The sequence below is a fragment of the Hyaena hyaena genome, unplaced genomic scaffold, assembly GCF_003009895.1.
Source record: "Hyaena hyaena isolate Hyena2069 unplaced genomic scaffold, ASM300989v1 scaffold_756, whole genome shotgun sequence".
Taxonomy (NCBI): domain Eukaryota; kingdom Metazoa; phylum Chordata; class Mammalia; order Carnivora; family Hyaenidae; genus Hyaena; species Hyaena hyaena.
The window spans coordinates 166,150-188,790 of record NW_024081384.1 but is presented as its reverse complement, the minus strand read 5'-3'; the positions used below and the strand labels follow the sequence as shown (position 1 = coordinate 188,790).

At 39.1% G+C, this 22,641-nt stretch overlaps 1 protein-coding gene across 2 annotated transcripts in view; it reads left to right on the top strand.

Moving 5' to 3' along the window:
- The first annotated feature begins 535 nt into the window (after positions 1–535).
- Positions 536–22,641, top strand: part of KATNBL1 (katanin regulatory subunit B1 like 1) — a 46,566-nt gene continuing 24,460 nt past the window's right edge. For both annotated transcript variants that reach the window (XM_039218352.1, XM_039218350.1), the window contains exon 1: positions 536–668. The gene's annotated coding sequence lies outside the window, so the exon portion shown is untranslated. The remainder of the gene's footprint in view (positions 669–22,641) is intronic.

The window sequence follows — 22,641 nt, the reverse complement described above, 5'->3', positions numbered from 1 at the left end:
CATATTAGGAACTGAAACATAATGGCTAATAATTATAGAGTGCTTATTACCATATGGCAGACACATTCCTCTAAGCATTTTGTATATATGAACTCATTTACTCCTCACAACTATGAGACAGATACTATTATAATCCCCATTTTATAGATGGGTAAACCAAAGCACACAGCAATTTATGTGATTTGTCCAAGGTCATATAGCTGGAGTACATGCTTTTAAAATACTCTGCCTTAGTGCATTTAAATGCGAGTGAATGAATAAATCCCCGCACCATACGTTTATAGCAGATGTTTTCGTCTCTCCCACCACACTGTCACTAGCTCAGGGTCATCCTTTGACTTTTGTCCACCCTCAGTTCTTAGAGCTTGCTTGCTTGCCGTGCCTTAGCAAGACTACCGCGCGAGCGCGTGGCCACCAGGGGGCACTATAGACTCACGTCCTCTTCCCTCCTCCCTCCAGTCCTGCGCGACCTGAGTGGGGCGGAGCCAGCGTTGGGCGGAGCCTGGGAGAAGCGTCTGGGGGAGCTATCCCGGCGGGCCGCGCGCGCGGCCGCGTTTGAATGGCTCAGAGTGGGGCTCGGCCCGGGAGCCGAGGGACGTTCTAGGCTGCCGGGCGCAGCTCGTCAGCGCCGGGGCAGGGCTGAGGTGCCGCGGTACCATGAGGCGCCGGTAAGTGACGGCCGGGCCTGTGAGAGCCCGGCGCCCGCAGCTGCCGTGCCGAGGCCGCGCGTCTCCTCCGGCCCGGCCGCGCCCTGGGCCCACCTGCAGGCCCCGCGGCGGCCTCCGCTCCGCCGAGCCCGGCGGCGGGGCTGCGGGGTTGGTGGGTGGAGGGGAGGGCGGGGCGGCGAGACCTCTGTCTCCCGGGTGGGAGCCCCTGCCCGGCCGCGGCGGGGAGAGTCCGGACGGCGGGCGCCGGAGGCCGACTTGGGGGGTCGCCGCGGGTCCGGGCCGACAGAGGCATGGACACGACCAGCTGTCACTTATTTATCTGCGGGTGGAGCCGACATCTGCACGTCGGGGAGGGGGGAAGGACGGAACGCGTCTGCGGCGATCTGTTTGAGGGCTGGTTTTCCCGAGCCGCCTAGGCCGGGCCGTGGTATTTCCTTATTTTCTGACGGGTCCTTGGTTCCCTGACAGATAAGCTTTTGTTTAGCAGGACAGAAACTTGACATAACCGCATACGAATTGCTGACTGCAACTTTAAAAACCTCATTGTGCTTTCTGAAGAGTTGTTCTGTAACAGTACCTAGGCTTTTACCACGCTCTTAAATTGGCTTAAATATGGAGATAACAAAGAGTTCAGTTGTTTTCTTGTGGCTTGTAAAGTTCTTTGAAAACAGAGGTGTCTATGTCAGTTTCTTTACAGAGTAAAAGAAAAAAAAACCCAAAACAATCGTAACAAAAATTAGCTGTGTAATTACCAGCAAAAATTGAGAAACTATACCACCTATTAGCTTAAATTTGTGTAAATGTTTTATTCTGGGTTTTTTGTTTGTTTTTGTTTGAACCTGCTTCAGACTTGAATCAGAATTTCATACAGTGAGGCTTGTACTGTGCTAATAACCAGCACTGTAGTATTAGCAGTGGTAGCTATTTATTTTGGGGCTTCTCTAGTTAAGCACTGTTTAGAGAGCTTTGCTTTGGGGTGGGTGCTATTACTATCATCCCCATTTTGACAAAGGGGAAACTGACACAGAGAAGTGGAGTAACTTGTACAAGGTTACACAGCTAATATATTTGGGACCCAGGCAGGCTGGCTTCATACTTTTAACTGTGCTTCTTTACTGCCGGCTTTACATGTGGCTTTTTTTAGTTTACTCTTTCCCTTACTTGTCTTTTTTTTTTTTTTAATGTTTTTTTTATTTATTTCTGACAGAAAGAGACACCATGAGCAGAGGAGGGTCAGAGAGAGAGAGGGAGACACAGAATCTGAAGCAGGCTCCAGGTTCTGAGCTAGCTGTCAGCACAGAGCCTGATGCAGGGCTCAAACCCACGAACTGTGAGATCATGACCTGAGCCGAAGTTGGACAGTTAACAGACTGAGCCACCCAGGCACCCCTTTCCCTTATTTGTCTTAACTGGGGCTATAATGTATGTGAAGTGGGTTCATGTATATATGCATTTACACACTATTGAGTTCTCTGCCCTTGGTGTACTTAAGTTTTGTGCACTGAGCAAAAATTCTCTTGGGCATTTTAAGATAAATGGAGTTCACAAAGTTGATATTTGTGTTGTGGTTTATAGTGTTAGTTGTTTTGTATCATACCCTGAGAGTGTAGACAACAGTTTGAAACTACATATTCCTTAAAACATACCATTATATATTTTAATTCTGAGAACTTAATTGAGTTGTTACTCTGTACTTGGAACGATCATACTTATAGCTCCATGACAAGAAATAAAGGTTCAGGGGCACCTGGGTGGCTCAGTCGGTTAAGTGTTCCGCTTCAGCTCAGGTCATGATCTCAGGGTTCGTGTGTTCGAGCCCCACATAAGGGCTCTGTGCTGACAGCTAGCTCAGAGCCTGGAGCCTGCTTCAGATTCTGTGTCTCCCTCTCTCTCTCTGACCCTCCCCTGCTCACGCTGTCTCTCTCTCAGAAATAAATTTAAAAAAATTTTTTTTTAAATTAAAAAAAAAAGAAAGGTTCAAACAAAATCATTTCATAAGAAATCAGCAGTTTACAGTGATTTACAGCAGAGCATTTAAATTTCATTCATCGGTTATCAAGCTTGTGATTATCTCTATGCCCAGCAGTGTTAGATGCAGTTGGTTATACAAAAAAAAAAAAAAGTACCAGGGCAACAAACCTTAGTTTGGGATGTGAGATTAACAACAACAATATAAAATACTGTTCTTTAGTGCACAGGGTGTGTGGTCAACTGAACTGGGCTGATCGGTAATGCTTCTGCAGAGAACCAACACATACAGGATGGATTTAGGCCACTGGATCTATGGGGTGTGAATGGGGAATTTTAGTGAGGAAACAGTGTGTTCAAAGACTTGGAAGTGAAAAGGATAAAAAATACTGATTCAGAGGGGCACATGCACTGCAATGTTTATAGCAGCATTATTGACGATAGCTAAATTGTGGAAAGAGCCCAAATGTACATTGACTGATGAATGGATAAAGAGGATGTGATGTATGTATGTATGTATGTGGTGAAATACTACTCAGCCATCAAAAAGAATGTTGGCAAATTTGCAACAATGTGGATACAGCTAGAGTGTATTATGCTAAGAGAAATAAGTCAGAAAGACCAATACCATGTGATTTCACTCATGTGGAATTTAAGAAACAAAACAGATGAACACGGAGGAAGGGAAAGAAAAATAAAATAAAAACAGTGAGGGAGGCAAACTGTAAGAGACTTTTAACTATAGAGAACAGAGTGAGATGGTGAGGGAATGGGATAATGGGTGATGATGACTAAAAAGGAGGGACCTTGTGATGAGCACTGAGTGGTGTATGTAAGTGGTGAATCATAAATTCTCCTGAAACCAATATTACACCTATATTGTAGCTAATTGAAATTTAAATAAAATCTTGGAAGGAAAAAAAAAGATTTGGAAGTGAGAATAAAAGTGATTTGTCTAGAGAACAGTGAACTGATCTATTCGGAAAGCTTTCTGTTGAAAAAAAAATGAGATTATGTGGGAAGGACTGAAGAGTGTTGTTTAAGACACATATGGCAAAGAAGTTTAAGTTTGATGTATATGTATATACACGCACACACACACACCGAGATGATTTTGGAAGTTTTAAAACTTCTCTATCAGTGGCTCTCAACTGGGGATAATTTTTGCCCGCTTTAGGACATTTGCCAGCATCGTGGCTGGGATGGGGAGAGGTGCTACAAACTTCGAGTGGATAGAGGCTAGAGTGCTGCTGCTAAGGATCTTACTATGATAGGACAGACCATCCATTAGAAATAATTACCCCAAATGTCAGTGGTGCTGAGGTTGAGACCCTGTTGTGAGTTGATTGTTTATATGGCCAGCTACTGCCTCCATGTGCTGGAAACAAGTATGAATGATGAATTTTAGGAGCCTGAGTAGGGCAGTATGAAAGCTGGGGAAGCTGGCTCAGAGACCTCAAGAAGGAGGCTCTTGTTGGAGTCCTGGAAGAAGGAGGAGATTTTAAGCAAATAGGATGAGGGCAATGAGAATGACAAGCAGTGGTAAAATGGGACAATTATTTAAATAACATTTTTTCCTAAGTTTGAAAATTATGTCCACTGAAAATAATGCATGTTCATTGTAGGAAATTTTGGACATGTAGAGAGTGAAAAATTAAAAAGCACTTCTAACCCTCCCACCACTACCCCAGGCAGAAAGAACAACTGTTAAATATTTTCATGTGATTTTTTTTCAAATCTTTCTGTGCTGATAATTGTTTTCCTTTTTAAAAACTAGGGTTATATATTTTTCTCCCTGTGGGTTTTTATTGTTTGGTGTTTTTGTTTGTCTGTTTGACTCAGCATGTCATGAGTATTTCCCATTCCCTGAAAAATGCCCTTTTTAATGGTCGTGATCTTTTTTGTTCTGTGTGTGTTCTTTTGAAATTGGAAATCTTGCTTATATTCAAAACAGACATTTTGAAGGAAGAAATAGAATATGATGACTAATTAACTATAGAAAACAATAGGGGTAAAAGTCTATGGTATTTCCAAGGTTTTAAGTCTAGGAAGCTGAAAGAATGCAGGGCTACTGAAATAAATTGGGTTTCTCATAATAATTTGGGGAGGGGATTCATCTTAGGGATGTAAACTGCCATCACAGAGACCCATAAAGAGATTTTAGTAAGGACCCTTGCTGCCTGTCAGCTCACATTCTTCCTAAAACTCTTAACAATTAATAGTCTTTGTTTTTTTTTTTTGTTATCCCCCACTTTTTTTTATCTTTTGTTTTTTGTGCTAATTTCTCAGTTCCTAGCAAGATTTTCTTTTTTCCTCTTCTTGAAAAGTTTTTAATAATTTACTTTCTATTAGAATACTAAATAAGTCTTGAGTTTGATGGTCATGAATCTTTGAGAGATTAAAGGACTAGTTGGGTTTTTTGAATGTATAGATTGGTACAGTTTATAAGCAAGAGGTGAGTATAACTCTTTTCTGGAGGAAGAGGAATTATCTTTAAAAATGCTTGCCCGGAGGCGCCTGGGTGGCTCAGTCAGTTGAGGTCTGACTTCTGATTCAGGTCATGATCTCACCGTTTGTAAGTTTGAGTCCCACACCAGGCCCTGTGCTTGACAGCTGCAAGCCTGGAGCCTGCTTTGGATTCTGTGTGTGTGTCTGTCTCTCTGCCCCTCCCCCTCCTCGCTTTCTCCCTCACAAAAATAAATGAACATTAAAAAAAAAAAATGCTTCCCCGAGGTGCCTGGGTGGCTCACTGGGTTAAGTGTCCAACTCTTGATTTTGGCTCAGGTCATGATTTCGCAGTCTTGAGATTACCCCTGCATTGGGCTCTGTGGTGAGAAGCATGGAACTTGCTTGGGATTCTCTCTCTTCCTCCCTCTCTCTTTCTGCCTCTGTCTCTCAAAATAAAATGTTTTTAAAAAATTGCTTGCCCAGTGCCTTACACCATCAACCCAGTCAATATTACATTACTGTTTTATCAGTTATTATATTGTTGATCTACATCAGTTAATTTGGTGCTTTCTGGAAAATGTATTTTAGAAAAATAATTTAAAAAAATTTTAAACCTGATACAAATGGTACCTTTACTGCCAGCATATACTTTTCAAATTGGATAAGGTATAGTTTGATTTTGCTGGGTTCAGATACTATGCTTACTACTATGTGCTTATGTCTGAGTATCTTCTCTAATATCCATTAACTTTGGAAAGGTTTTGTATTCTTATCTTTATTCTTGGGATATAATGAAGGTAGAGATGGGAGAATCTTCTGAAAGTACCCTAACTTTGTTTCCCCTATAATTGCCTTACTCTGAATTTTTAAAAATGATTTTTAATGTTTATTTTTAGTTTTTTTTTATGTTTATTTTTGAGAAAGAGTGAGAGTGGGAGATGGACAGAGAGAGAGAGAGGGAGACACAATCCAAAGCAGGTTCCAGGCTCTGAGCTTTCAGCGTAGAGCCTGATGTGGGGCACAAACTTATGAACCGTGAAATCCTGACCTGAGCCAAAGTTACATCCTTAACTGACTGAGCCACCTAGGTGCCCTTGTTTATTCTTACTTTTGAGAGAGAAACAGAAACAGAGTGTGAGCAAGCGAGGGGCAGAGAGAAAAGGAGACACAGAATCTGAAGAAAGCTCCAGGCTCTGAACCGTCAGCACAGAGTCCGATGTGGGGCTCAAACTAACTCACAAACTGCAAGACCTGAGTTGAAGTCAGATGTTTAACCATCTGAGCCACCCAAGCGCCCCTCTCTCTTTCAATTTTACACACTGCCTGAAATCCTTTTTGCCTCGAACAGTCATCCAGAAACCTATTACCTGTGTATAAGTCACGAATGCCCACTCTAGCATCTCTTCTCACTAATCTAATCTTAAAATAGGCAGCTTGGTGTTATATGGGAAAGGCATTAACACTGGAAGTCACAGTTCTAAGCTTCTCTCTCCTGCTGGTGACTGCATGTTCTTGGGCAGATCCTATAATCTCATTTGTAAATTGAAATTATTTCCAAGGTTCTTTCCAGCTCTAAGAGTCTGTGAATCTGTGAAGTATTTACTTTTCAAAGGTAATTACCTCTGGTGAGACCATTCTAGAGACATTCTAAGATGTTTTTCACATCTTAGTGTGCATTAATCAGATGATATCTTCCAAAAGCATCTGTAAAAGCTACTCACGTGTAATAGGATTGGGGGGGAAATTTTACAATGGAATTTAAGTGGCTCTGGCATATAAGCTTCAGGAGGGCAGGGATTATTGTTCATTGATGTTTCCTTAGTCCCAAGAATGGTAATTAGACTGTAACATGTGTTTACTATTTGTTGAAGGAATGAAAGAATGGATTGGTGTTGAGGACTGCGAAGATGTTCTGAGTATCTTGAAAGAACTCAGAATACAAACCAACAAGATTACAACCCAGTCATTCCTAGAATATAAAAATACCTCCAAGTGGTGGTATAGCATCTACTGTCTACTCAGTTACCTTTCAGGACTATTAAGTAATACTGCCCTGATTGCTCTTCATACTCATAAAGTGCAGCTTTGTCCATTACCAGAACTTATTTTAGCGCCAGCTTGACTTTTAAGTGTGCCTTTTACTTTTATTTGCAAAGACCTTTGCCTTGCTTATTCCCTATACCACCAGTAACAGTATGTTTAGTGTTGTTGCAAAAATCAATAGATTGATTAAAATTTGGCCTCTCATCCATGGAGGATTCGTGACATAGCCGTTGAAAATTAGGACTCTTGGTATTCCTGTTCCATTCATCCTAATTCTGTAACTGTCATATAGAATAATCTTCAAGAGGGGGCACCTGGGGTGGTTAAGTGCCCAACTTTGGCTCAGGTCATGATCTCACAGTTCATGGATTTGAGCCCTGCATTGGGCTCTGTGCTGACCACTTGGAGCCTGGAGCCTGCTTCCCATTCTGTGTCTCCCTCTCTCTCTGCCCCTCTCCAGCTCACACTTTCTGTCTCTGTGTGTCTCTCTCTCAAAATTGAATAAACAATAAAAAATTTTTTTAATAATCTTCAAGAAAAGTTAAACAAATTTTAAGTTTATTTAAGTAATTGCTACAACCAACATGAGGCTCAAACTCATGACCCCAAGACCAAGAGCTGCTCAGTACTGACTGAGCCAGCCAGATGCCCCAAGAATAGTTTTTAATGATGTGATTCATACACAAAGCTTCTCAGTAAGTCTATTTTGTCTACAAAATTAAGTCCGGATTCCTGACCTAGTATCCAAGGACTTATTCATTTTATCCAATCTACTTTTGTAGTCTGCTTCCTTCATAGTGACCTGGATTGAGTAACTAGTTATTGAATCATTGGTGTAGATAATAATGAAACAAAAGGCATGGGTATTCTCATCTAGGAAGAATGTTTTCAGGTAAGAAAAGGCTGGTAGATATGCCTACCAGGGTGACATTCATTATTTGGGGGAATATTTACTGAAAAATAGTATCAGGGACAAGAATTCTTAAACTCCACATAAATAATTTTTGTTCTCTTCTTGTTAGCAGACCTGTTTGGAAACTAAGTAATAATTAGAAGGAAATTACTTATGTATATTTAGTGGTATCACTTGACTACTTAGTGTGACTGACATTATTCTGTGCCCCCGATATTGTTTGGATGGTTTATCGGTCTTGGATGGGTTGTTTTACAGTAACAACCCCCAAATCTCAGTGGTTTCAAGTAAGAAAGGTTTGTTTCTCTTTAACTCATCTTACATGTTAGTTATCTGGGGGCTCTGCTCTATGTTGTCCTTGTTAAGGAATGTGGACAGATGAAACTTTAATCTCTGTCCTATTGCTGGTTGCCGTAATAGAGGAATGGTAATAGGAGTGAATCACACAAAGCGGCTCTTGTATTTCATTGGCAAGAACAAGTCATATGACCATTACCTAACTTCAAGGTGATGGGTAAATATAAACCAACCCTGTATCTGGAAGGAGAATTGGAGTGTCATGGCACTGTTTAATGTTTACGACAGCCACTCTCCCCTTGACGTTTTTTAATATTTTGTGACTCATCCCAGCCTACCATTATCTTTCATGATTGACATAGTCTTTATTTTATTTTATTTAAAAAAATTTTTTTAATGTTTTCATTTTATTTCTGAGAGAGAGAGACCGCGTGAACAGGGGAGGGTCAGAGAAAGAGGGAGATACATAATTTGAAGCAGGCTTCAGGCTCTGAGCTAGCTGTCAGCACAGAGCCTGATGCGGGGCTCGAACCCACAAACCATGAGGTCATGACCTGAGCCAAAGTCAGACACTCAACCGACTGAGCCACCCAGGTGCCCTGACACAGTCTTTCTTTAGATAGGTACCTTCATTCAGAAGCTGTTCATTAAGCACATACTCACTATATGCCAGGCACTATTCTAGATACAGTGAACATAATTCCTGCATTCATGGAACTCACAGTTTAGTGCAAAGATGTGGACAGTAAGCAGATAAGCTAATTTCAAATAGTGATAAGTGCTGTGTAGGGGGACAAATACAAGGTACTGGTATAGAGAATGAAGGTGAGGTTGGTGTTATTTTTGATTGGGTGGTCAGGAAATCCTTTGGGGTGGGTAACATTTGATTTGAGAAGCAGTAGCCCTGAGAGTAAATGGGAGGAATATTTGAAGCAGACAGAATGGGTTGGCCAGAAGATGGGAATGATCTTGGGCGTGTTTAAGGAAAAAAGGCCAATGAGGCTGGAGCATTTAGGAGGAAATGAATATAGTCCAAGGGTAATGGTAGTTTGGTCTAGGATGATGGTAACAGAAATGAAGAGAAATGAAATAGTTTGGGAATATGTTATATAGGCAGAATCAATGAATTAGAAGTAGGGAATCACTTGACATGAAAGAGAAAATGAGAATGAATCATTTGGGGCTTTCAGCAACTGGGAGGAAGATGGTTCAGTTTATTGGATTAGGAACAGTTGAATGTGATGGACATTAAGGAGGGCACTTCTGTTGAGCACTTGGTGTTATATGTAAGAGAGGAATCACTGAGTTCTCCTGAAACCAATATTACACTATATGTTAATTAACTAGAATTTAAATTTAAACAATTTTTTAAAAGAAAAAAAAAAGGACCAGTTGAAAGAATCAGATTTTTCAATATGTTAAGTTCAAGAATAGTTGACTGTAGAACTGACATCCATGTGGAGCTGCTCGCAGGCAGTTGGAGATCTAAGTTCAGAGTTGAGGGGAAACATTGAGAGGAGCAATTTTTTTTTTAAATGAGGTTAATAGGTTAAATTTGGTTACAGTTAATTTTTGGACTTGGGTTTCATTATACCTCATTATGGCAGTGTGGGACTTTTGTGCTGGAGAAGGGTGCTTCCTAAGAGATGGGGGCATTTTCAGATTTCAGTGTATATTCCAATTTCAGCGTAGGAGAGATAGTGGTAACAAACCGCTGTAATGGACAGGGATATGTGGTAATCCTTGCATGTGTTGGCGTGTAAGAAGGATTAAGAACCATTGTTATAAAAGGGCTCTAACATCATCTTTTGTTGATTTCTTTGATTCTTAAAGGACAATCTGTGCTTAGGGAGTACATACCCTGTTTACTGCAAAATTAGGCACAGTGTTATAGATTTGTAACCTTAGTCCAAATTATGAAGGTAGAACATTAAAATTAGCTTATATTAGCTGATCTTTTTTGGAATTGTATATCTTATTGCAATATCTTTTTTTACATAGAGTCTGTCTATCTTGAAAGCATCAGAAATACTTTTAGTAGCTAAACAAGGGGTTAGAAAGGATCCTTAAGGTGACATTGTTTTATATATGTATGTGTTTATAAAAATCTCTGAGTTTAAGAAGACAATTAGAAAGGAATATTTTTCCTCCCTATGAATATTTCCAGAAAAAGTTTGAATATTTTAAGAGGGAGTATACAGCTATTCACTAAAACATGCTAAGATAATCATCTACTTGGGTTTAGAAACCCTGAGTCTTCCTAGAGATTCAGGTATTTGTGTAGCCATTGAAGAAGAGATGTATATTTTATTATCAATACATTTTACTATTTTTGAAAATATTTTCTTCTCATGTTTTTGTTTAAATTATAGTTAACATACAATGTAATATTAGTTTCAGGTATAGCATTTAGTGATTCTTCACTTACATATAACACCCCGTGCTTATCACAAGTGCCCTCTTTAATGCCCATCACCCATTTAACCCATCCCCTCATGCACCTGCCCTCCAGCAACCCTGTTTGTTCTCTATAGTTAAAAGACTGTTGGGGGGCAGAGGGGAGGTGGGTAAAGATTTTTTTTTAATTTTATTTTTTTACATTTATTTATTTTTGAGAGACAGAGAGAGAGCACAAGTGGGGGAGGGCCAGAGAGAGAGACACAGAATCCGACGCAGGCTCCAGGCTCTGAGCTGTCAGCACAGAACCTGATGCAGGGCTCAAACTCACAAACTGTGAGATCATGACCTAAGCCGAAGTCAGATGCTTAACTGACTGAGCCACCCAGGTACCCCAAAGATTTTATTTTTAAGTAATGTGTACACTCAATGCGGCCTCAAACTCAACCCTGAGATCAAGAGTCACATGCTGTACCAACTGAGCCAGCCAGGAGCCCCATTAACAATACATTTTAACTTAGTTAAAAAATAATACTTGCATTTGGAGCACCTGGGTGGCTCAATTAAGTGTCAGACTCTTGGTTTCTGCTCAGGTCATGATCTCATTGTGAGTTCAAGCCCCATGTTGGGTTCAGCTGTGACAACATGGAGTCTGCTTGAGGTCCTCTCCCTGCTTCTCCCTCCCCCCTCCCTTCCCCTCTCCCTCCCTCCCTCTCCCCCCCTGAAAATAAACAAACTTAAAAAAAATACTTGCATTTGATACAGAATTCAGAAGCCCAGAAGGAAGAAGTCTCCTTTTCACTTCATCCCCCAGCCACACATATCCTCTCTCTAGAAGTGACTTTTCGTCCCCATTTTCTTATATATCCTTTCAAAGGTAGTTCAAGGAATATATAGGCAGTCACTCACATACACATTTAATCTGTGTGTAAGTGGTAACATACTTCTCTGCACCTACCTCCCCCCACCCGCCCACTTTCCAGTGCAAGGCATTGAAAAAAATAAGTCTCTGGGTCCAGAACTATTGGTAAAGATGATGATAAGCAACTACCCAGTTCTCTGAATTTAGTTAACTTCTTTTTCCCATTATTAATACCAGTTCCTTAATGTAGACTACTCTGTGGACTTAATTATAAAAAATAAGGTTGAGGTAGTTGGAATGGTAATTGACACTTAGCATCAATTTTTTTATCTTCATTTCAGGGTAACTTTGCCATAAGAGAACTGGAATTTAGTCTAATTGACTGAAATGATATATTTTCATCTTGTACCCATTGAATCTGCAGAAATCTGTATTTTCATGCTTGATCTGCTTTCCTGAATTTGTTATTTCTCATACCAGCCTTCCATGCATGGTAAACTGAACTAATAGAATAATAGAAGGTGGTGTGATAAATCATCGATTCAGCAAATAAAAAGCTCTTAGGGTTTTTTCCAGGTCCTAGGAGTTTTGTGTTGTTTTGAACATGGAACCAGAATAAGAGTACTTAGTTTTATGATTTGAATATTTAATATCAGGCTCTGATACTTGGTAAATCTTTTCCTCAATAGGAATAAACCTAGCAAGTGCATTAGACATCCAGGTAATTTGATGGTAATTTCCCTGGATGGTGCATGCATGAATAAGTACTGCCTGTATTTATTTCTGTGCTTCTTTTTCTTCTTCTCCATTTTTCTTCACCTCCTAGCCACCAATCCATGCCCTATGTAATTGAGACATTCTTTTAGAATGTTAACCCTCAATCAGAGTAGAATCTAGAAGGGATTAAAAGGCCCCAAACAAAACTAGTCAACAGAATGTATCATTTTCCTACCAGTGTACTTGTGAACATGCCATTCACTTTGTCACTTTTTGAGTACAAATGTTTGCAGTCTTTGTAAAGAATCCCCCCCCATGCCTTTAAGAAATCATGGATTTTTTTTTAAATCCGGCTTGATATTAAAGTATATGTTTCTAGTTCTTATGAGAAGTTGTGACTGCTCTACACTAGGTCACATAATCTGTTCAGCCAACATTTTTTGGACACTCCTGTAATAGTTATGAAAATAAATTTTACACATTAAAATTTAGTGAAACTCTCATTGATAATCAGTGGATGAGTTCTCTTGGACTAGAAGCTGTTGTTACTCTGTAAAATGATTCTTTAAACATGCTTGCTTTAATGGGCATCTGAGTGGCACAGTGAGTGAAGCCTCAGACTCTTGATCTTAGCTCAGGTCATGATCCCACAGATCCGTGAGTTCAAGCCCTGCATCTGGCTCAGCACTGATGTCATGGAGCCTGCTTGGGATTCTGTGTTTCCTTCTCTCTGCTCCTCTCCAGCTTGTGTGCTCACTCTCTCACTCTCATAATAAAAATAAATACTGTGCATACGGAGAAGAGTCAGAGGGAGAGAGAGAGCGGTTTCAAACCCACGAACTGTGAGATAATGAGCTGAGCTGAAGTTGGATGTTTAACTGCTGATCCACCCAGGCACCCCTAAGCCATTCTTTCCTATTTAATAATTTAGTGCAGCAGTTTTTCCCCTTAAACTCTTTGATAAGTCATTGGAGATATTGCCATGCTTAACATGTTTTATTGTAACGGCTTCTCTGTGTCTCTCCCACTATAAATATTGTGACAGTGAGAATTTTATAATACGAAAAGTTGGGAAGTTTAAGGGTATGAGCAGAAATGAGGCAGGAAACTACTAGTTGCCATGATGTAGCTATGCATAACATGAAAATTCTTCAACCTTGAAGTGATTCGGGTCACTGAGTTTTGTAATTTTACAGTTTTTTTGTGTTCCTTTACATAACAAAGACTTGTGTGTTTTAAGGCTTAAGAAACTAATTTATCACTCCTTATTACTATATTGTCTTCTGTTAAAAAGAAACATAATTCTTTTATTTAAAATCTAAGGTTTTTTACTGTAGAAAATTGCTACAGAAAAATAAGCTGAAGAAAATGGTTCAACCTTAATACTGGAGGAAAAAAAACAGGAAACAAGGATTCAACTGTAATACCACTCTTTAGAAAGAATTTTTGTCCTTTCAGTCTCTTTTGGTTTTTTCCCATGTTACACGTCCACATACACAGAAACATATAACACAGGTAGGAGCTGGTATTAAAGTTTGCTGACATCTTAAAGCTTGGTTGTTATACCAAAGGCGACATGCTTCGTCAGTGATGTCTATGTATAGACATAGGTAACTATGGTAGGTAACATTTATAGGGTGCTTAACCATGTGCCAGACATTGTGGCAAGTGGATTATTGTATTTAATCCTCACAACACTGCTCTGAAAATAGAAGGCTAAGTAATATGCCTAAGATCACATAACTAATAAGTGGTTCAGGCAGGACTCAAACCCAGGAAGTCTGACTCTAGGACTTGTGTTTCCCTGTCAGGACACAACGCCTTCATCCTTCAGTTCAGTCACCTAAGGAAAGTACAAGTGCATGCTACTGCTTTCACATGCAAACTAAAACCTGATCTTGTTTAATGGCTGCCACATTTGCAAAGGCAGAAGTTGGTAATACAGAATCTTCTGTCATTAAGGGTGCCGATTGTCAATCTGCCTGTTTGCCAGGCTTACACGGTTGCCCAGTTTAGTAAATATGTTTCAGGTTAAAATAGGAGTTTAAAAACAGTGTTTCAATGAGCACTAATTGGAATGCTTTAGATAGACTGCATGAAGGCAAGTGATTCAAAAACTTCATATCAACCTGGGTGTAGGTTAGAAAGCTAAAGATAAATGAAGTAAAACCGTAACAATTTAGAATTTTGTACTGATAATGCTTTGTGAGTGTCATTAGTTCTTGAGCCACTTGAAAGAAACCCAAAGTAGAAATCATTGATGATGCATATGCATTATTTTAACGTACATGTGTACATCTCTCTTTTAAATCTCATTTTAAATGGTTTTTTTGACTAACCACTACTCCCAGTCACATTATATGAAATATTTTTATCATGTATTTCAAGAGCGCATCATACTTTTTGACCCAGTCATGTGCTTATCTAGAGGAAGTAATCCAATTTTGTACAAATATATATATATTTGTATATATATATCCAAGTATTTTCTGTAATAGCAAAAATGAAGTTCATTTGATAAAATAGTATACATTTAAATTGTTTTCAAAAAGACTTTCTAATATGTAGGAAAATATAATGTTGATGACACAGTGCAGCATATAAAACTAAACTGCATGGCAGGAAAAGCACCAGAATAGTATTGGTAGTTGAATTACTGGTGATTTTTTTAATTTGACTTATTTTAAAATTAATACTTACATGAAATGCAAATTTTGTATAAAGGGAGCATAAAGTAAAAAAGTTTCTCTGCTGTTCCCCAGCTTTGTGGTTTACCTCTGTAGAAGCATTCAATGTTTGTTGGGATATTCTAACATGGGAGAGATCATTTTTATTCATGTTAATTTCCCCCTTTTATGGAACACACTACTGTTCCCAAATCCAGGGATATGGAGCTAGAGAGGGAGGGACAGGACACAGACTTCCTGCCCACATCTGTTTTTGTTTCTGTCTTTTTCCCCCTCCCCAACTTTCACATTACTCTTGTTGAGACAAAGTTTACTGCATCTATAATCATTAAGGGGAACACTGCCTCTAACCCAAACATGCCATTTAAACTATTTCATTGCAGAACATTTCTGTTTATGTTTTTATATAGCCCACAAATAAGCTTTGCTCATTGAAGCACTCTCGTATCTTGTATCTTATCTATTTCTTTTAATTTATGGAAATGCTTAACCATATGGAGAAACAGAGAGCATGGTATAATGAACATCCCAGTTACCCAGCTTCCGCCATTATCAGTTTTTCTTGTTTCAATGATTTTCCCATACTCTAGGCATACTCTAAGTATCTCTTTTTATCTGTATGAGGTATGTATGCATATGTATCTCTAAAAGACTTAACAAGGGAAAATATACCATTCAACTAGAAGTAATTAATAATGATTAATAATAATTCCTTACTCTCATATACTGCTGATAGAAATGCAAAATGGTACAACTTTTGACAGCTTTCTAAAAAGTTAAACATATACTTACCATCATCCCACTCCTAAGTATTTACTCAAGAGAAATGAAATATCTGTTCATGCTAAGACTCATACAGGACTCTTCATAGCAGCTTTATTAGTAATAGCCCAAATTGGAAGCAACCCAAATGTCCATCAACAGATGAATGGATAAAGAAATTTTTATGTATTCATGCAATAGAATACTGCTCTGCAGTAAAAAGGAATGGAATATTGATACATGCAACAGCATAGATGATTACCAAAATAATTATGTGGAGTGAGAGAAACCATACCCGCTCCAAAGAGAGAGAAAGAATATACTATATGATTCTGTTTATATAAAATACTAGAAAATGCAAACTAATGCATAGTGACAGAAAGCAAATCAAGTGGTTAGGGAGGAATTATAAAGGGGCACAGGAAATTTTTGAAAATTATGGATAGGTTCCCTATATTGGTTTAATGGGTGTGTGTGTATGTAAGTATACATAAATACACTTTAAATATGTACAGTATATTGTTATACTTTAGAGTTGTAAACAATTCCTTAATTTCACATATTCAGTCAATATTCAGATTTCCCTAATTCTTATACATTTTACCAGTGTTTTAAACTAGAATCTTAAGCAGTGTCCATACATTGTATTCAGTTGATGCAGTGTCTTTTAATATATAGCTTTCTCTTCTTTATTTTTCTTTCTTGTGAAGTACTTGTTAAGGAAACTGAGTTTTGTGTCCCAAAGAATTTCTGTTTTCTGGATTTTTCTAATTATATCCTCCATGATAGTGCTTAACAGGCCCTCTTTGTCTTCTGTATTTCCTTTAAACTGATAGTTTGTAGCAGGCAGTTGAAACTTGGTTATGTTCAGGCTAGATTTTTTGGCAAGAATATTAAATAGTGTTGTGAAGTGTATTTCCTGTTGTATAACACCAGGAGGCATGTAATGTCTGATTGTCTCATTTATGATGCCAAATTTGATAAGTGGTTTAGATGTTGTCAGTCTGATCTATTCTTTATACAGTTCTCCATCACCTTCTGTATGTTTTTGCTTTGTATTTATGTTCAAATTGAACAACTATTTCTGGAGAACTGAAAATATAGTAATAAGGAAAGCTCTAGATTCTGATTTTTTAGTACCTAAGAGTTTTTGCTGTGGTTGCTTAAATAGAGAGCTTTCCCTCATTGCATTTTTACAGTTTCCTGTGTGTCTTCAGGAATCAGATCTGGTGTGACATAAGATGCTACATTTACGGATACTTCACTGCCCCTCAGATTAGAGTCACTGCTGCTGCTCTTTTAGCAACCTGTATCTGTATTCCTCTTTTATAGCACTTACTGTTTTATACTATTGACTTCCTTACTTTCTCTTCTTCCCCACTAGGCCATGAGCTTCTTGAGAAATAAGACGTACTTCTTACTCATCTCTTGACACATAGTAGGTGCTCATCAAATGCATGAATTGAATACATGTGCTTTCTTTAATCATTTAAAAAATGAATTTTATTTTTAATAAAATTTTTAATGTTTTATTTCTGAGAGAGAGAGAGACAGCATGAGCAGGGGGAGGGTCAGAGAGAGAGGGAGACACAGAATCCGAAGCAGGCTCCAGGCTCTGAACTGGCTGTCAGCACAGAGTCCGACGCGGGGCTCGAACCCATGAATGGTGAGATCATGACCTGAGCCGAAGTTGGATGCTTAACCAACTGAGCCACTCAGGCGCCCCTAAAAAATGAATTTTAAAATACTCATACTTTGTGATGATATTCATTTGTTCTGGAGGATACACACACACATACACATACACACATATGTCTTTGTATATATTTAAATTAAAAGTTGTTGAATTACCATTTAGATTGTGTAACTAAGTGGTGCCTGGGTGGCTCAGTTGAGTAAGTGTCCACCTTTGGCTCAGGTCATGATCTTGTGGTTTGTGAGTCCAAGCCCTTTGTTAGGCTCTTTGCTGATAGCTCAGAGATTGGAACCTGCTTCAGATTCTCTGTCCCCCACTCTTCTCTGCCCTTCCTCTACTTGGCTCTGTGTCTCTTTCTTTCAAAAAATGAATAAACATTAAAACAAAATTTTTTTAGATTTGTGTCTAAAGGTGTGAAATGTAGCCACGGATCAAGAGAAGTTTGGCAGTCTTGTTGGCAAGAGGAGACACACCTGGATAAGTTAGTGTTCAGTCATGTCTTACATTTTAAACCGTCAATTATTTATTGATAAAGTCCTAAACTTTGTGATGTTAATTTACTAAATGCCATAAAAAGATAGTGAAGGAAGAAATCAATGAAGATAGGAATCAAGAAATGATACAGAGAAGAAGCTTTGAATTCAGTCATTTATGGTCAGGGAGGAAGTGATGGATTGGAAAGGGACATTTCTGTTTCCATAAAAGAAACATTTTGTTTCCATAAAAATGAAACATCATGGGGCGCCTGGGTGGCTCAGTTGGTTGAGCCTCAGACTTCGGCTCAGATCATGATCTCATGGTTCGTGGGTTCCAGCCCTGCGTCGGGCTCTGTGCTGACAGCCAGCTCAGAGCCTGGAGCCTTTTTCAGATTCTGTCTCCTTCTCTCTCTGACCCTCCCCTGCTCTCGCTGTCTGTCTGTCTGTCTGTCTCTCTCTCTCTCTCTCTCTCAGAAATAAATAAAACATTAAAATTTTTTTTAATGAAACATCAGGCGAGGCAGGAAGTAATAATAGCAAAACAAATGAGGCTTAATGTTATAAAGTGTGTTTTCTGTGTTTAAGGATGCTTATAATGAGTTTAGAAGTCCATACTCTTTTCTCTGTTTCCTTTTGTGAAAGCTTGTTTGTTTGTTTGTTTTTTTAACTTTTTAAATGTTTGTTTATTTTTGAGAGAGAGAGACAGAATGTGAGTGGGGAGGCGCAGAGAGGGAAGCCCTGAATCTGGAACAAGTTCCAGGCTCTGAGTTGTCAACACAGAGCCTGAGGTGGGGCTCGGGATCATGACCTGAGCTGAAGGCAGACGATTAACCTACTGAGCCATCTAGGTGCCCCTCTTTTTGTTAAAGCTTTAATGTGGTTAGTTTCTTACATTTTCATTGTCTTCTCATACACTTACAGCCCTGATTCTTCTGGGAAGTTCCAGTGTTAGTGCTCTGCTTTCTGTCTCCAAAGTGGGCCTACTGCTCTGAAATCACTTTAATCAGTTCAAATATTCTTTTCTCAAGTTTTGACAGGTAATTAACTTATTTATCCTCCATTCTCTTTGTTCCTAGTTCTTCCTTTATTTAAAAACAAAACCAGAGTGCCTGGGTGGCTTAGTCAGTTAAGAGTCTGATTGCGGCTCAGGTCATGATCTTATGGTTGAGCCCAACGTCAGGCTCTATGCTCAAGAACCTAGCGCCTGCTTTGGATTCTGTGTCTCCCTCTCTCTCTGCCCCTACCCCAGTCATGCTGTGTCTCACTCTTTCTCAAAAATAAACAAACATTTAAAAAACACCAAAAACCAAACTCTGTTTTATTTTCTGCAGGTTTTCTTTTACTTTTGGGGTGAGGCAGGGTGAATATGCAAACATCTTCGCTTTTAAAGATGAGGAAAATGAGACTCGGTTGTTTCCGAGGTCACATAGCTAATTAAGTAGGAAAGCTAGAGATTTGAACATGGGACTATTTGACCTCGCTACACTAGACTTTAAGGTTGGATGAGTCTTTAATTTTTCACCCAAGTAGTGAGTTTTGTTAACTACTGCATGGTGAGCAAAAAAGCTTTCCAGAGAGCTAATAGTGGCCAGAGGAGTCTGGGAGCCTTTGCAGGTTAACCTTTAAATCCCACTGGCCTCCTTATGAGAGCACTCACCCCTTATCATTGTACACAGAGGGCATTGAAGGCATTTCCCATACTCGGGGGCCAGATAACCCACATAGGTGAGTAGAACATGGAGAGAGCCAGAAGGGTGGGCCTTAGTAATCACCAATCTCAGAAGAGATACATATTTCAGATGCTTTGAGGAATGTTTCTGGAACATTCACCACTGAAATCTGGATCAGTTTCCTGGAGGAAAAAAATGGATAGGGGCCCCTGGGTGGCTCAGTCCTTAAGCACTTAAATGTCTGACTCTGAATTTCAGCTCGGATCATGAACTCAGGGTTTGTGGGTTCAACCCCTACTTCAGGCTTTGCGCTGGCAGCCTGCTTGTGATTCTCTCTCTCTTTTCCTCTCTCTCCGCCCCTCCCCTTTTAGCACATGTGTGCTCTCTTGAGGTAAATAAATAAATAAAGCTAAAAAAAAAAGAATGGATATGGGCCCGTGGAACCACATTTCTCACTTTTGTCAAGGGAGTATTGAGTGTCGAAGGAGCCTAATGATAAGCTATGAATGACTTGTGCTCTGCACCCCAATTTTTTTCTTATTTTTTAAATGTTTGTTTTTGAGAGAGAGAGGGTGTAAGTGGGGGAGGGGTAGAGATTTGGGGGCAGAGGATCTGAAACAGGCTCTGTGCTGACAGCAAGCCCAATGCAGGACTTGAACTCACAAATCATGAGATCATGACCTGAGCTAAAGTTGGACACTCAATCCACTGAGCCACCTAGGTGCCTCTACCCCAATTTTTTAAAGTCAGGTTATTGAGGTATCATTGACATGAGTTTTGATATATGCAACATTATATGTGTATAGTTGCTACCACAGTCAAGAAGTAGAACACGTAGTTGCTCCTGGGTGGCTCAGTCAGTTAAGCATCCAACTCTTGATTTCAGCTCAGATCATGATCTCATGGTTCATGAGTTCAATCCCTGCATCGGGCCTTGTGCTGCCAGTATGAAACCTCCTTGTGAACTCTCTCTCTCCCTCTCCCCCTCCTCTCAAAATAAATAAACAAAAAAAAAAAAAAAAAAAAAGGAAATAGAACATGTCCCTCACTACATAAAGTTCCCTCTTAGCCCTTTGTGGTCAGCTTCTCCCTTTGAGACTCTGGCAACCATTGCTGTTTTTCTTTTCCTATAATTTTGCCTTTTCTTGAATATCATAAAAATGAGGCTGTATATACTGTTTGGAGTCTTGCATCTCTCATTTATCATAATGAGATTGAGACATTTGTGTTGTCATGAGTATTAATAACTTGTTTCTTTTTGTTGCTGAGTAGTTGATAATTTTTATAGAAATACAGAAAAATCAGTCTAGGAATGTAAACCTTTTAACTGAGGTGGGGTGACTGTATATCCCAATTTGCTTGACAAACTTGGTTTATGTATATGGACCCAGCATAATTTTTAAAAAATTTAAATTCAAGTTAGTTAACATACAAGTCTTGGCTTCAGCAGTAGAAGCCAGTGATTCATCTCTTACGTATGACACCCGGTGCTCATCCTGAAGAGTGCCCTCTTTAATGCCCATCACCCATTTAAACCTTCCTCCCATCCACCTCCCCTCCAGCAACTCAGTTCTCTGTATATAAAGAGTCTCTTATGGTTTGCCTCCCTCTCTCTTTTTATGTCATTTTCCTTTCCCTTCCCTTACATTCATCTGTTGTGTTTCTTATATTCCACATGAGTGAAATCATATGATATCTGCCTTTTTCTGACTTATTTCGCTTAGCTTAATGCACTCTAGTTCCATCCATGTTGTTGCAAATGGCAAGATTTCATTCTTTTTCATCACCGAGTAGTATTCTGGTGTGTGTGTGTATGTGTGTGTGTGTGTGTGTGTGTGTGTACATACACACCTCATCTCTGTATCCATTCATCAGTCGATGGACATTTGGGCTCTTTTCATAATGTGGCTATTGTTGATAGTGCTGCTATAAACATTGGGATGAATGTGCCCCATCGAATCAGCATTTTTGTATCCTTTGGATAAATTCCTTGTAGTGCATTTGCTGGGTCATCCAATCCCGCATTCTTCACAGAGCTAGAACAAACAATCCTGAAATTTGTAGGGAACAAGAAAAGACCTCAAATAAACAAAGTAACGTTGAAAAGGAAAACCAAAGCTGGAGGCATCACAGTTCCAGACTTTAAGCTATATTACAAAGCTGTAATAATCAAGACAGTATGGAATAGGCACAAACAAAAGACCTATAGATCAATGGAATAAAATAGAGAACTCAGAAATGGACCCACCTGCCAACTAATCTTTGACGAAGCAAGAAAAAGTATCCAGTGGCAAAAAGATAGTCTCTTTAGCGAATAGTGCTGGAAGAACTGGACATTGACATGCAGAAGAATGAAACTGGATCATTTTCTTACACTATTTACAAAAATAAATTCAAAATGGATGAAAGATCCAACATAATTTTTAATAGTATTTCCTTTCATTCTCAAGTGTGTCCTGGTTTGGTTGATAAATTATATGGTTGGTATAAACTGAGTGACAAGATATGATCATAGTTTACTTCCTCTGCAGTGTTATCAAATTTGCCTTCCAAAATACCAGAATTGTATATATTTATATTTTTTAGAAATATTCTGAGTGATAATAGCAGTAATAACATAAATGTAATCTCATTTTGATCTTAATAACATCCCCATTTTGCATTTGAAAAAAACAGATTCAGAATAGAATAAATGACCTGCCAAAAGTCATGAGCTAGAAAGTGGTAAAACCTGAATCGTCTCATCTACATATTCAGCATTAATCTCTCCTGTTACTTGAGATGCAGTACATTGTATTAGTTAAGATTGGAGGCAGTGGTGGCAGAAGGCTCAGTTCCAGTCCCAAGTCTTTCCCCTTTTATGCGGTTTCACTTTGGGCAAATTATGTAATCTTCTTGTGCCTCAGTTTTATCATCTGTTAAAAGGGCATAATATGATATCTGCATTGCCTACGGCTAACATATGGTAAGCTTTTGCTAAAGGCTACGTATTATTTTTTAATGATATCATTTGATTAACACTGTTGCAATGGAACTT